Below are 11980 nucleotides of genomic sequence, written 5' to 3'. Positions count from 1 at the left end.
GTTCATTCTCAGAAATCACAAATCCCAAATAAATTAATTCTTTCTAGAAAAAAGAACATTTCTTCAAATTTATCAACAATTTATTCTACTGTAATTTTTCCAATACATACCTCACGTGTCGAAAATGTTCCTCCTTCGTTTTGCTGAATATAAGTATATCATCCAGATATACAATCACAAATTTCCCAATGAATTCCTTCAACATCTCGTTCATCAACCACATGAATGTGCTAGGGGCGTTGCTCAATCCAAATGGCATAACTAGCCATTCGTACAAGCCTTCATTAGTCTTGAAAGTTGTTTTCCACTCGTCACCTTCTCAAATTCTGATTTGGTGGTAGCCGCTTTTCAGGTCTATCTTGGAAAAGTACACTGCTCCACTCAAAAAATCCATCATATCATCCATCCGAGGTAAAGGAAACCTGTACCTGATGGTAATCTTGTTAATGGCCCAGGAATCCGTGCACATTCGCCACTCACCTCCTTTCTTGGGAGCTAAAACAGTCGGTACTGCACAAGGGCTTAAACTCTCCCGAATCAGTCCCTTATCCAACAACTCCTGCACCTGCTTCCAGATTTCTTCATTCATCTGGTAGGCAGCTTTGTTTGGCAAACTGGCTCCTGGAATGAAATCAATATGGTGACTAATGCTCCGCTTCGGTGGTAATTTGTCTGGTAGATCATCTACCATAATATCACTAAACTCTTGCAGCATGTCCTGTATTTCTTTAGGTAATTCGGTGACTTTCGTATGGATCAATACTGGTTTTGGCCTTCATACAACTGTATACTTCACCTCATTATCCTCCATTTGTCGCAAGAACTCTTTTCCTCCTAACAGTAGTGCTTTTGTCCCACTGGTTTTTGCAGCTTCCTCTTCCTTCATGGGCACTAGGGTATGCTTTATCCCATCTTTAACAAACTTGTAACAATTTGTTGCCCCGTCATGGACGACCTTCCTATCACACTGCCATGGCCTGCCCAACAGAATATGGCACATGTCCATAGGCATGATATCGCAAGTCACCTTGTCCTTGTACTTGCCAATATGAAACTCTACTTCACACTGCTCATCGACCAACAGTTGGTGGCCTTTCTGCAACCACAACACCCTGTATGGGGTTGGGTGCTTCAACTTCTTCAAACCCAACTTTCCCACCATTTCAGTAGCTACCAAATTATCAGTACTTCCACTGTCTATAATTAATTTGCAGCATTTCCCATGCGACTTGTATACAGTCCAGAACAATGCTTTCCTCTGTGTTTGATCAACTACTTCTTTAGTTGGTTTTAATAATACGTTGTTCAGCACCAAGGCTTCCCCGGTCTCTGGCATATTTTCCACCTCTTGTGGCAGTGCTTCCGCTTCATTGGACTGAGTGACATATGCTCCCCTCTGCCCAGTTTGTTCATTTTCAGGACATTCAAAGGACATGTGTCCCCACTTGTGACACTTGTAATACTAATAGACATTTCCTCAGCCTCTGCCATTACCTCTTCCTCACTGGTATGACCTTCCTCCTCTGGTGTGACCTTCTCTTTTACTCTATTCCGAAGTCTTCGAACTATTGCCCTCTTCATTGTTGTTGGCAGTTCTACCTCTACCAAAGGTCTGTCCCTGACCTTTACCAGAACCATGTCCTCTTCTAGCATTTTGTTTTCTAGCAATATTTTCTTCTGCCTTCAAAGCACTCTGATAAGCTTCCTCTATGGTCTTAGGGGAAAAAATACTACTTTCGTCTAGGATCTCCATCCGTAGACCATTTACAAACCTCGCTGTTTTCTCAGGGGTGTCTTCAACATAACCATCTCTCAGGTTAACTTTATAAAATTCTTCATTATACTCCTTTACAGTCATCATTCTCTGCTTCAGGTTCTGTACTTGTCTATAAAGGGCAATTTGATAATCTTTAGGCAGAAACTTGCTCTTCATCCTAGCAACCATCGTGTCCCATTTTTTAATCAATGGTTTGTTTAATCTCCTCCTTTCTACTTGTACATTGTCCCACCATAGAGCTGCATGTCCCTTAAATTTGGTGACAACAAACATGATCCTCTTGTCTTCGCTAATTTCTGCATGCTCAAAATATTTATCTAATTCACTTATCCATTCTAACAATGCCTCTGTGGACAAACTGCCATCATAATTAGAGAGCTCTAGTCTTGGCTTGCTGCTAGCCAATAAAACTGACCTCAATAGTCTAAGTTCCATTCCTTCATCATCTGACCCATCCATCGTGGCTATGTTTTCCTCCTCACTATCATCCCCACCTTCTGGATCTCTACGCCTTCCTGCTTCCACTGCTGCCAAATGTGCAGTTAAATTCCTAATTTCTTCTCGTAGCCCTTCATCTACTACTCTTCTGATGCCTCTTCCTCGCCCCCTTCTTCCTACCTCCATTTTTTTTTAAACTGAGAGAAAAGTACTACCTGCTCTGATACCAAAAATTGGTGGCAATCTCGAGAGGGATGATGTGTCACCAAACTGCGTTATTACATATCTTCCGAATAAAGGGAATCAGGGTTTTGGTGCGAGGGTTTAATGAACCTTTAATGTATTAGGCCTGACCCTATGTACTGGCCTCGATTCCACAAATGCGATTCATTTCCACCTGCCGAGGTAAAACTACGTGTTGGCCTCCATTTTTTTGTGCGTTGTGGGTCTGGTTCAGCGTTGTATGTATGTTGTGCCTTCGTTTGTTTCTTGGGGTGATTTGTTTGTTGTTCCTCAGAGGCTTCAGGTTGGCTTACTGTCTACGAGTTCCCTCTTACTCTCTGTTCTCTGGTTTAAGCTTCATTGGGTTATGCTTGCAGTGGTTTTTGTTATTAGTCCTGGACTTGACTTGCCTTATGAATCCATAGGTGTTTCTCTTGCTACTACTGTGGGCAGCTACAACAAACGCTATTTCAGGTGAGCTTTTGTTCTGGTTTCAATTCTGCAATTTATTTTAGTGATTCTAACTCTCTGGCCCCTTCGTGAGCACGTGAAACTCATCAAAGGCGCTCTCATTGGGAGAATCCCTTAGGCTAAAGATTTGGTTCTCATCCTCTATCTTAGAAAAGACTCCTCCGAGGTAAACCCTTGTTCTTCCCTTTCTTAAACTGCTCTCTGTCACCTTGTTTCATTTGCCATTTTTTATTTTGTTGACTTCCATCTCGTTTTTGTGGTGGTGTGCAGGTCGGTTCTGGGGATTACTGCTCCACGGCCTCGCCCTTGAGAGTCTTTGCAGCTTGGGAAAATAGGGTAGGATCCCTCCGTGTTTGCCTAGTTAACTTTGCTTGTGTTTTCTTTAATTGGCACAAGCCGTTGGTTCTCGTTTCCTCGGTTATGTTTGTATGGCTTCGTGGGTTTCAAACCCTTGCTGTCAATTTGTTCTGAGCCTGCATAATGTTGTCAGTTTGTTCTGAGCTTGCATAAACGTTGGTTTCCAGCTTCTGTGGGTTTCGAAACCCTCTGGGTTTTGTTTTGAAAAATGTATATTGAATTGGGTTTTTACTTTGAGAACTGTATATCAAACTGTTTAAACTTTAAAATGAAATGAAATGCACAGGCGTGCTTGTTTACTATATGACATTTGTACCTGGGTCTTTATTTTGTTGAGAAAGATGTGATATCTTGTTGGGTTGTGCCTTTGTCTGGTTCTTGGTCCTGAATGCCTTCAGTCACGAGACTTGAGTATCGTTCACTTTTTTTTTCAATGAAAATGCTCCACTATTTTACTTACAACAATATTTGAAACATGTAGACACAGAAGAAAAACGAAAAATGCCTTTCTTTTCTTTATGACAAAGATATTGGACTCATTTGCTTTACACAAATACTTAAAGAGAAACAAACTGTAAATTTGTTTTCTGTATTTTTCTCCTCTCTCGATGGCAGCCCCTGCATAAACTTTGATTTTTTCATTTCAATACATTGTCAGTAGTTCCTTTACAGTTTGAGGAATTGTTCTTCAATTATGTTTCAGTTACTAGACAGTTTCTTCAAACAAATCCCTAACTAATTCCTATTTTGTCTAATTTAAAAAACTAACAATCGCTGATTCAGTGTTAATTAAAAATGATACAAAATTTAACTAAATGAATCAAAAACTTGAAGTGGTTTCCTCCCTATCTATCAAGATAAAATGAAAAAAAAAAAAAAAAAACATCTCCCAACTGTCGCTTCTTCACTCGGATGCTCCTGCATCATGTTGAGCTAGCCACTGACCTCTTGGCTTATCAATGAATTAAGCCAATGAATTGCAAGTATTTGTAGTTACAAAGAATTTTTTGATATCTCGATCTCTTGTGATGAGATATTGCTATATCGACCTATTAAAGTATTGTAGCCATATCGACATATCAGAGTATTGCAACCACATCGACATAATCAAAGTATTGCGACCATATCGACCTATCAGAAGGTTTATACCCTTGGTAGTGTATTAGAATTTCAAACCTGCCAGCGTACCACCATATTAGAATACCAAAGGTTTGGGAAACTGCACTTGTAATGGAAAATCCCAATATGGCAGGGCTCCAGTATAATAGACAAGTAGTGAACGTGGACTAACACCAAGGAAACATGTGGCCAAAGGCCACCATGTGTCATCCACATGACTTGTACAATTGTTGGTGTGCCTCTTAAGGGGTGAATCTTCGAAGGGACATAACTTTGTGCCTAGAATTCATAATGAGATGAAATTTCTATCATTTGAAATCTCTTGATGAGCAAAATACGATGATGATATCAAAATTTTGATTCGAGGTAAGGCAACCCTCGCCAATGTCATTTCCCAGGCATTGCATTTTCCCGACATGATGAGGCAGTGAACAGCCCCGGTCCCCCCGTTGCCGTCAAGGATCTCATCCGAGAGCTCCTCGTCAAAGACCCCACGAAGCGCATGGCCTCCGCCAGGGGCGCGGCGGAGATCAAACAACATGCGTTCTTCCGAGGAAGAAATTGAGCACTCATCCGTTGCTCTATTCCTCTGCACTTTCCGAGTCCCTTCGTCCCGCCAAGGCCTTGGCACCCGAGCACTCCTGAGGAGCGGCCCACCAGTGGCGATTTCGAAGATTTTTAGAAGATCCACGACTTTGTTCCTCTTATGTGGGCATAGATTAAGGGTACATGATGATAATTTGTTTTAAGTGGCGGTGGAGGAGTGGGGCAAATCATATTAGCTGACGGATAGGCAGTGGGAAAGTCGGGAAAATGTGGGTCGGTTTCAGGCAGAGACATGATTGGTGTCTCTTCTGGTTGGATTATGTGACACACAGAGAAACATGAATTTTTTGTTAGCCTTCCTTCTTGCAGTATCTGAATTAATACTACATTGCATTTCAAGTGTAAAGGCACTTCCTGGCTTTGTCAAACTGTTCTGACAATACACAGATTCTTTATTGTCAGTGATAATTCCTAGAACATATAACCAGATTCCGAAGAACTTCACTACTATTTTTTTTGGGCCCAACAGTGACTTGTAAAAACTGATGGATGGTCAGTAAACATTTAATGTTATTCAAAAATGTAGTGTTTCTGAGGATACTGTAGTATTAAATGTAATGTATAGGAATATATAATTTGAAATTTGAAATCTTTGTAGTTTTTGTTTTTTGAAATTTGGTAAGGATATGTATCAGGAGTAAAATTTGTTTTTAAAGTGTTGAATTTAGGTATATATTCAAAATAAATTTAAAATAACATAAAACAATAATTTAACTTGTTTTATTTAAAACATTAAACTATTTATTTAAAATCTAAAAATAGCTTAAATCATAGATTGATGTTTTCTATTACAATATTCTATTACAATATAAATATAAATGACGATTGATGTTTTCTATTTCAATATAGATGACAGCTATATTTAAGATTTAGATTTATATTTTAGATTGTAGAAGTTGGCAAATTAGTTTTCACATTTCATTAGATAAGACAGTTGGAAAATTAGTTTTATTATTAATATTTTCTATTACAATATAGATGACAGTCATATTTAAGATTTAGATTTATATTCTTGACATCCATATCTAAGATTTAGATTTATATTCTAGATTGTAGATCATAAGATAAGACATTTGGAAAATTAGTTTTCATATTTCATGAGATGAGATAAGACAGTTGGAAAATTAGTTTCACATTAATAAATGTTGGAATAGAATCAGTGAGATTGATGTTTTCTATTTTAATATAGATGACAACTTTATTTAATATTTATATTTATCTTCTAGATTGTAGATCATAAGATACGACAGTTGGAAAATTAGTATTCACATTTCATAAGATAAGACAGTTGGAAAATTAGTTTTCACATTTCATAAGATAAGACAATTGGAAAATTACTTTTCACATTAATAAATGTTGAAATAGAATCAATATTTTAGATTTATATTAATCAATGTTGAAATAAAATCAATATTTTAGATTTAAAGATTTATATTCTAAATTATAGATATAAGATATGGTGATACAAAATTAATTTTCACATAATTTTATTAAGATTTAGGCTTTATTTATAATATAGGTTTATTATAATTTATGTTTTATTTAGAATATAGCTTTATTATCATTTATCTTCTATGTACTATATAGGTTTATTATAGTTTTGAGTTTTTTTAATAAAATTTATATTTTATTTATGATATAGACTTATTATAATTATGACTTTTTTAAAAATAATTTAATGTTATTTTTTATAATTATGAGTTTTTTAAAAATAATTTAATGTTATTTTTTATTTTAAATATTTGATTTAAATTATAATAATGTTTTATTTTTTAATAATAAATTATTTTTATTGATTTTTTAAAGTTTTTTTTTATAATTAGAATATATATATATTTTGACAATTTTAAATTAATTTAGAAAATTTTGTGTTTTCAAATTATGTTTTAATTTAAAAAATGTTTTAATTAATTTTGGTAATTTTTATAAACTTGTTTATTTTAAAGATATAGTTTCATTATAATTTAAGTTTAACACCATTCACAAAAGGTTTTAGCAATAGTAAATCAAAAGATTTGGAAAATTCTAAATTAATCTAAAAATTCATATTTATTTAAGACTCAAACACCCCATGAGAAAATTTTGATTCAAAATAAATCAAGTTCTTCATATAATTCCCATGAGGAAATTTTGATTCAAAATAAACCAAGTTCTTTGTATAATATTGAAACATCACTTCTAAAGGTTTAATGAATTGACCCAAAAATTTATTTATCAAAAACTCAAACACCAATGAATAAATGGAAAAAATTAACTTTAATATAATCATATTATGAACCAAGTTCTTCGTAGCCAAATATTACCTCTAATATTTTTTTTAAAGTAATAATGATTCAAAATTCTTTATGATACAACATTATCCCAAAACTTTTAACAATCTATATTATATAAAAACTCAACATAATTTGAGAAGTGTTTGAATACATGGAAAAAAAACTCAACATAATCTCATAAGTGTTTGAATAAATGGAAAAAATAAACTTTAGTATAATCATACTATACACGGATTTCTTTATAATGAAATATTACCTCTAATATAATTTTTTTAAATAATAATGATTCAAGATTCTTTATGATGCAATATTATCCCAAAACTTTTATTAATTTAAATTATATAAAAACTCAACATAATCTCACAAATTTATATTTATAAATACATAAAAAAAATTTCACTTCATTGTAATTCCATTATGGACCAAGTTTTTCACAGTGGATTACATTCCGAGGTTCCTTTATGAATGGTGATCCAAGTTCTTTTGAGGATGGAACATTACCCCATGTTTTTGACAATTTGAATGAATCTAAAAAGCTCATATTTGGGAAAAAAAATTAAAGTTAATATAATTTCATTATTATTTAAGGTTTTTTAATAGTAAAATATTTTATTTATTATTATTATTTATTTAAAGGATTGAATTGGTTTTGTATTTGTATGTTGATTAGGATCATTATTCTTATAACTTCTAAGTGAATTACGTAATTTTTTAGCAGAAGGTCAATCTCATACTCTCTAGCACACGATCATGTGTAAGAAACGGGGATTTGGACATGGAACCTTGTACTCACATTTACTTTACATTTTCACTAGCTTGCCAAGTAAGCTCTCCTAAGGGACTCTTTATAGTGAAACAATACCTCAAAATATTTTTAAGAAATTTGAATTTACTCAAAAACTCTATCTAAAACTCAAACTAAATAGATCAATTCGAAAATTTGACCTCAGTAAAATTCTATAATGATTGTCCATAGGGCTTTGAATTGATGGCGAATGGGTGTGTTATTAAAGCACTCCTTGCCAAAAGGCCACTGGTTCAAAGTTAAGCCATGTGGGTTAATTCACAAAAAAATTCTTTTATGATCCAACTTCATCATAATAAAAATTATCAAAGAGGTTATGTGTAATTTCTTAAGTGCTCAACATGGAGTTGACTATTAAGTGGAAAAACCATTTACAAACCCAATATAAGAGAGTTGTGTGTTTCCCTTTGTGATGAAAATGGAGTTGACATATCACATTTAAAAAGAATATTAAGAAAAAAACATATCTCAAAGTTAACCATAAATAAAATCTTTCAATGTCCATCCAATATAATTTGTTTTTTTGTTTTTTCTTTGTTTTTCAATATGAGTGGATTCCTTAATATGAAGTTGACACTAGTCATTTAAAAAATATTAAATAACAAAAGAAAATATTAATATCCACATTAAATAGAATTTTTCAATATCAAATTCATATATATATATATATATATCTATATATATATATATATATATATATATATATATATATATATATATATATTGATTGGGAGTTGTGGTGATTTCTTTCCCTCTGTCTATTTTTATATTATGGTTGGACTACGAGGGGTTCAACAATTAGAACCCTAGCCGTCGCGGGCCCTCTTCCTCTCTAAGACCAATTTTGACGATGTTCAGGGGGCTGTCATTTCCCTTATCTATTATCATCTGTGGGTTGTTGCCCATAATCCCTTGTTTTCTCATAGGTGTGGCTTCGTTGTGGAGGTTTTTGTGGTTGTTGATGGTGCTTGTGTGGGGAGTTGAGGGGATGAGCGACCTCCTGTCGCCATACTTCGAGCCTTTTCCATGTTGTGTTGTTGAGCTTTTCTTTCTCGTTTGTCGAGGGTTTTCGTGGCTGTTGGTGGTGCTTGTGTGGAGATTTCGGGGGATGGGCACTATCTTGTCACCATGTTTCGGGCCTCTTCCTTGTCGTGTTGTTGCACCTGTCATTCTTCTTACTTGAGTGTTGTGGAGCTTATTTGTGCTTCAACTCATTTTTTTAATGGAGGCCCGCTTAGGGCCTGCTTTTTGTTTCGCTTCCTGGATGGTTTGTGCCCAACTTTTGCTTGTAAATATTTTTCACTTTACAAGTTTTTTTTGAAGGTTTGTGGTTGATCCTGTTGAGGTTTACTTTGGCGAGCATGCGTGCCCTACTTCTTGGTTGGTCTTTTGGCCCAATTGTTTGAATGTGTTTCTGCATATACAAAATGTAACTTTGTTCCTCTTTTGATGAATAAAATTATGGGTCTCTTTTCGCAGGAAATAAAACATCTTTTGTACAACCTAATTTAAGGTAGTTGTGTAACTATTTTTATGTTCAATGTGAAGTTGACAATGACATTTAAAATGAAATATTAATAGCAAAAATATTTTAATGTTAACCATAAATAAAGTATTCAACGGTTATCTTAAGTATTCAATAATTTTATATTGATTTATTAAAAGTGAAATTTTTTTTATCATGTCTATTGATGCTTTGGACTTTACAATATAAGGGTGATGTGTAGTTCTTTGAATTTTTAATATAGAATCTACACATGAAATCTTAAAAACTATTAATAACAAAAAAAATATATCAATGTCAATTAAGTAAAATATTTTGATACCAACTCTCTCTTTATTTACAAAAAGTAATTAAAAATAAAAATAAAAATTGTATGATTTAAACATTTGAATGATGTGTTGCTCATTATAGAAAGATGTGTAATTTCTTCAATGCTTAATATGGAGTTGACATGTGGCATATAAAAAACCAATGTAAATCTATTTTAGCTTTAGCTATATCATGCAGAAAGAAGCATCAAAATATGAAGAAAAGTTTACACTTCTAAAGATTTGTTAATTGTTGCTGATGGTGATTAAACTATTTCAATAATATATTACTCGATATAACAAAAATGTGTAATTTCTCTCGTACTCAATATAATGTTGACACATATATTAAAAACCAATATACATTTATTTTATTCCAAATCTATCCTAATCCAAAAAATTAAAGTAAATAAATAAAAATAGAAAATAAAATACAATCTTTTCTATAAAAATATAATCTAATACATATTAAATCCAAATTTAAAATAAATATAAATTGATTTAAAATATCCTTTATTGAAGTGACACTACGGGTTATATTTAACCCTTTCCTACTCCATAGTACTTATAAAGTAATGTTTACCATCTCATTTAACATTACTTAATTACGCCACAAATGCAACCATTGCAATACAAAATTAATAATATAATATATGTTATATTTAAACCTTTCCTAACCCAAGGTACTTATAAAGTAATGCTTACCATGTTATTTAACAATACTTTATTCCACAACAAATGCAACATTTGTACATAAATACATGAAAATACTCTTACCTCCAACTCCTTGGTAAGTAAAATGAAGTAAAATAAGAATACTCCTAGTTCCAACTCCCCAAAGCAAAGGCTTATTCAAATCTCCATCTCCCTAGCCTAAAATACATTGCATGTTTTATTATAGTGTTGAGAGAGAGAGAGAGTTGAAATGAGAGGAACTTGAAGGAGAAAGAAAGGAGGCCAAAGTGTAAAACAGAAATTGTGAGGTGAAACTATGTATGCAATCTCTCTACTCTTACCTCCAACTCCCTATTAACTAAATGAGAATACTCCTAGCTCCAACTCCCCAAAGGAAAGACTTATTCAAATATCCTATCTCCCTAGATTAAATACATATTCAAATCGTATAGTGAAAATATATTGCATGTTCTTATTATAGTGTTGAGAGAGAGAGCATTGAAATGAGGGGAACTTGTAGGAGAAAGAAAGGAGGCCAAATTGTAAAACAAAAATTGTGAGGTGAAACTATGCATGTAATCTCTTTAAATGAGGAAAAAATACTCAAGCTATATAATAATCAAGTACAATATAAGATTATGGCTTTGCAAAAAGGTACATATGAAATTAGTGCATGCTACATTTGAAAAAGAATGTTTTCTTTAGGGATATTTGTAAGGTCTGCAATGTATATGGATTTACCCATGACATTGTAATTAATATGGAAATTGACTACCATTAAATTACTTTTTCAATATAAAAAACTGCAAAAGTGAATGCTTTTGTACGTATATTGTGTAGTTTAATTGCAAAAAATACAAAAGTGAATGCTTTTTAGAAAAACAAATTGCATTCTAGTTATAATATTCGATAGCATACCCCCAAAATAGTGGAAAGGGGATATGAAAGTGAATTGGGACGATATATTGTGAATATAACATAAATGTGTTGGATGGTTCATGAAATACACTAAATGATCCATTGAACTGGTTTAATAACTAATATATTAAAATGATCTTTCAGTCAATGGTTAAGCATTGTCACAGATGATTTCTAAATGCATATGGAATTTTTTTTTAAGTCAAACCAGGTTCTCATATCTAAGTAACTTCAATTAGTGGGTACACACAAACGATAGTCATGTGTCATTTGTTCTCACTAGAGGATATGGTTGAGAGCTTGGTGTGGGGCTCTCAAATGTGCATATCACCATAAAGGATGTTACACATGTTAATCCTTTATTAAAAGGAAATTTTCCAAGAGAATAATGATGCCTTAATCTCTATTAGATTACATGAAATCGACGATATATGATCAATTTCAAAAACTTTTGAGTAGTGTTCACCAAGTTTCAATCTAGTTTTTCTACATTCCAGTAATTTGAGG

This window comes from Pinus tabuliformis, chromosome X (genome assembly GCF_031772625.1).
Source record: "Pinus tabuliformis cultivar Carrire ecotype Pingquan chromosome X, CPIR1, whole genome shotgun sequence".
Lineage (NCBI taxonomy): Eukaryota > Viridiplantae > Streptophyta > Pinopsida > Pinales > Pinaceae > Pinus > Pinus tabuliformis.
Note: the sequence above shows the minus strand (reverse complement) of the source record.